The sequence below is a fragment of the Eufriesea mexicana genome, unplaced genomic scaffold (assembly GCF_001483705.2).
Source record: "Eufriesea mexicana isolate 0111107269 unplaced genomic scaffold, ASM148370v2 scaffold2207, whole genome shotgun sequence".
NCBI classification, from domain to species: Eukaryota; Metazoa; Arthropoda; class Insecta; order Hymenoptera; family Apidae; genus Eufriesea; species Eufriesea mexicana.
This window is the reverse complement of record NW_016910280.1, coordinates 212343-217536: the sequence shown is the minus strand read 5'-3', so window position 1 is coordinate 217536 and position 5194 is coordinate 212343.

Genomic DNA, 5194 nt, shown 5'->3' with positions numbered 1-5194 from the left:
TCGGCAGCGAGTTAGTCCCGAAATGCGCCTGTATTAGCCACGGCTCGGCAATTTGCGCTTATTAATTCGAATTATCGCTGCCAAGTGGGTGTCCGGCACAGGATATTAAAACCTCTGACCTTTGACAGGATGAATCGTGCCGAAGTTCACTTGGCTACGCTCTCTGTCGTGGCGTTTTCTTTGCCCGGCGACGACGCGTGTATGTATATGCGAAATTCACTTACCCGTTAAGAACACCGGGCTCCCACGATCAACAGGCAGCAGATCGAAGCCTCGACGTCGATAAATTACGACGCTGTAAACTCCACCGAATACTCGGGTCACGTGAAATTAGATGCCATTAAACGATCCGTGCGAGAACAGTAAAAGCGATTAACGTCATTCAACGAGCCCGTGTTGTTCCTCTCCACTTTTTAAAAATATGCCAGTCAACGGAACAACGATCGCGACGTTCGACGAAAATTGCATTTCCACGAACTTTCAACCACTTCGGTACTCGCGAAACGCACTCGAATTTGCTCACTCGATACTTCCGCACGATACAGACAGAAAAAAACCGACAGGTCCCGCTAATTGCTCGTAATTTTAACCGGTGTAAAACACCGACGTACCCCCGTCCACCGGCATTTTATAATAACTAAGAGATACATAGATGGCGAAGTGGTAGCAACTTTTTTGACAACCGTGAAACAGGCAACGTGAGAATATCCATCGAATAGATATTTATTTATCGCTGATTAATCGATCACAAGAGCGTCATCTGTAACGAAATATAACCGTATCTTAGTAAAGATTCGATCATCGTTTCGCGATATTTAATAATTACACGTTCCATAATTAATGCGCATATGCATGTATGAAAAAGTTCCATCAAGTGTAGACCGTACTATGTCCGAATAAATTACCATTTTTTGTCATGTTCTAGAATGATCTTACACTCCGAGCATAACGATCTGTTACCTCGAACAAGTTTAATTTACCTTCCGAAAGAAATTAATAATTCGTTACTGACGTTATAAATGCGCCTCTTAACCCGGGCTCCGGCAGACGTGTAGCTGGCGCCATCTGTCGGGTAAACCGGGAAACTGCATGCAGTAATCTCCTTACCGACGTTGCGGGTTCGGCCGGAAACTCATAAAGGTGTACGTCCAACGAGCCACGATGATAATAATAATAATGATGACAACAGCGACAGATGTAGGACGCGTTTGAATCCCCGCCCAGGAACGCCCTCGAGGAGACTATTGGCCCGATAACCCTAGCCCGGGAAAAGGCTGCCATGGCCGGCAGTACCCGGCGAACGATCCAATCAGAATTCGTGTCGGCCAAAACAAAAGGCACGCACAGTCCTCGAGAGGGTTGCGAGTTTGAACAAATGAATACCGTGAAACCCCCTGGGGGTGTCGCGACGGTAAGGAGGACCGAGAGGGTAGACGATGGATTCCCGAGTTTTTGATGTATTAAACCGTGGGCTCTACGTGACACCGAATGCTAAGTAGACCTTTGGAATACCACACGCCGGATTCGAATCGCGAAGAGTGACCCCTCCACCGGCTCTTTATTACTACGCCACCGTTATTATTATCGTCATCGTCATCATCCACGTCGTACGTCCGCAGCCTCGGAACCCGTGCCCGTTATTATCGTCACGCCCGATAAATTAAACAGCCAACTCGAGTGTGACCCACAGCGTCTATGATCGTCACCGCCGATAAGATTTCGATCGACTCTTAAATCTGCCCGCCTTTATCTAGATACATTTTCAACCGTTCCACCATCGCACCCCATTCTGCACGCCTCTGACCCGTTAAATCGTTGCCGGCAACTCCGCGTGCGTTCGTTTAATTCGGCACGCGAAGTTATTAAAATTTCGGACAGTCAAACAATCGCGAGTTCGTTTAAAATAATTACGCGACGCGCGAGTTTTTAAAACGCGCCATGTTACGTATACGGAAGCTCGTCGGTTCTCAACGCGTCCCGCCATTATCGAGATACGACATCGTTATCGTTTGTTTACAGACTTGTCTGCGACTAATAATCCTCATTTTCCCTTTTTTCCCATCCAGCACCTATAATTTCGCCTCCAATTGACTCTAACGTTGGTCAAATTAGAGGGGTTCCGGAAGCAGGGCCATCAAACTGCTGCGATGGTTGCGGACTTACTTTTCTGGATCTTCCTCGGTTTTCGAATGCTCCAAAAGTCATCCGTCACGTCCTGTGCCCGAGTTTTATCTTCTGGCTACCGTTCCTCATCTCGTCGGCCACTTATCCGCAACATCTGCAAAGCAAAATACACCTTGTCAATGATCCGTTCTGAAATGGCCTGTGCAAACAGACGAGTACATATTTACCACGAATCAGTGAATCCCATCTAACGTAATCTTTCTGACTCTGAGTGGGTAAATACACCTAAAGACTAGTTCTAGACGAAATAAATTTTCTGTAGAATTTTTCCATCTCCATCTTTAAAAATTCGATCGCAATGGCACAGGTCGATAGGCGAGGATGATGAAAACATCTTTCATCTTCGTCGGGGGTGGAAAAAATTGTCAATGTTCTCGTTATTTGCCAACGATGTTGCATTACCCAGCGTCCAGTAAACGTGACGAAATAAACGTGCCCGGTAAGGACGCAGAGTGTGGAAATCAATTTGATAGACGAGTGTACGCGTGCCGAATTACCTCTACGTGATGTCGGACCGTTTCACCATTTTCGCCATTATATTAACGACGAGACGAACACGCCAGTCTCGACTTCCCAGTCCCGCAATATGGTTACACGCGTATCGTAATGTTACCGTGACGAACAATGGTAACATCGCGATCCAGGGCACGTTTCCACCCCGTGGCGAGGCAAATCGTGGAGGCGGCGGCGGTGACGGCGGCGGCACACTGTACCTCGTTAATTGAAGTCCGGCGGAAGACGACCATTTTCCAAATTTCATACTTTAGGTGCTCGTCTTCCTGCAACGCACGATAACGTCGCGCAAAAATGGGATTTTTTCATTGAATAATTGCCCGCGGGGAATTGAAGAATTTTTGGCCAACCTAAATACTTCCGCCTCTCGTTTCGCTCCCAATCGAATCGAGCATTTATTTAAATTGCGCGATAAATTACCCACGGACACGGCCCGTTTAATCGGTGAATGGAAAAAGAAAGGAAAAAAGCAGGAGGAAAGGCGTGATCGACGTTCACCCTGACGATACATCGGACGATAGAGTCGAGTGATCGTCTCTGTTGGTAAACACCGACGCGATTTCCTTGCGTTTTACACGAACGCGAAACGGTCCCGGGGGTGACTTCATTAAAAGTACGTGGCAGCCTGCTAGAGTAGAAATGTCGATTAATCTTTTTTCGCGCTCGATATAATCCTTGACGGAACAAGGCACTAATCCGAGCTCCTGTCATCCGTCCTGGGGTCCTGCTGCTCTATCCGACGGATGAGACGGATTACAGCTCGTACCAAATTAACCTTTGTCTCCTCCTGCCTCGCTTCACCCCCGCCGGAGCTGATATGTCGAGTTTACACGAAAACTCACTCAACCGGTCGCGATAACGCGAAACTAAAACTATCCTTGGTGACACAACAGGTGTCCATAGGGCCCGCGATATGGATCGACAAATCTTCCGGTTTACATGGTACGCTCCGTCGAGTCCATTTGCCACGATCAGTCCTGTCGTTTCACCACTTCGAGTCGTGAAAGTGAATCCTCCGGGATCATCTCGGACAATTCGGAGAAGTCGCACCAGCCTCGCCTAACCGACGATCGTTAACGCGTTCGGATACGAGGACAGTCGTAAGAATGTTCTTCAACCGTGCCAAAACGCTCGAGTATTCCTGCGATCTTATCGAAATATTCGAAACTACGTAACGACGGTTACACGGTTCCGGCAGGAGCAGAAATATTTCGAGAGATCTTGACTTCGATAATGTCCACACCGACGACCACGAGGGCCGAAATCCTGAATAGAAAAATGTCCGTCCGGCGTTCATCCTGAACATACAAAATGGCGCTTCTACCCTCGAGGGGTGGCAACGCGTGTATATTCCAACCCTCGGTTCCAGCCCCTCCGATCCTGGGGTAACAAGCACGTAACGTTATGTAACCGTATACATGCCTAAGATCCTGGAGGGTTGGCAGAAAATCGGGCTTTGTCGCCTGGCCATGTGTCCCTAATGCGACTCCCGTGGGGGGTCATTTCTATTCTATTTCCCTTTCATGGGGTGTGTCGAGCGGTCCCTAACCCATCCCGCACCGCCCTTATCGCGTATGGTAAATGCATCACGGAGACCCCGCAACGGTGCTCTCTACAGATTGACGTAAAATCAATGAACGAAGTCAATGGGTCTCTCGTTCGGTTATCCAAAGAGCAAGGGAGGGAGAGTGGAGGAGTATTATAGGGGGTTGCAACACCTCGTATACCCTGGGTAATACGCCTGTTAATTACTTAGTATCACGGCTCGAAAGCATCGATGAACGGTATAAGGAACTTCTCCCGATGAATCTCCGCAATTATCGCCAAGATTTAGACGTTCCCTCTACTTCCCTCTACTTCCCTCCGAGAAGTTCCGAGGTGGTAGATTAAAGCGAAATTGGAATTTTCTTTTTGACATCGTTAGAAATTCCACGAGCAGCGATCTCCCGTCGATCGTTGGAAACGAATGAAACTGAAATGATAATCGTTTAGTGGCAGCGGTTTTCACGCCCGGAAAGTCACAGCTCGTTAACGAAAGTTACGAGCGCGAATAAACATACGTTTCGCTTAATTAAAATAGCAATTCGAAAAATTACGACAGTTACGACGCGGCTGCGGAAGCTTCCATGGAGAGCGTCTCGAGGGGGTAAAAAAGCGCTTGTGTAACTGACGGAAATCGACGGGCGAAAGTAAGTCTTTCGTTCAATTAAACGTACGAATAAGGACAACTCGTTATTCGAAAACTTTGCCGGTAGTTGGAAATAAACAACTTCGTATCTAGATGAATTCCATTGGCGCGGGATCTCGGCTGGAACCGTGTAGCGACTGCCAGCGGAATACAAACGGATGTAAAAAATAATTACTTAATGGTTGCATTAAAATCGAGAATTCTTTGCCATCGGGTTGGAAAGAACGAGACGAGGAGTATAATTAAAGTAAAAATCATTGCACAAGCGCCTACTTGGAATCGTCGGCGCCGAGAAGCAGCTAATCCAGA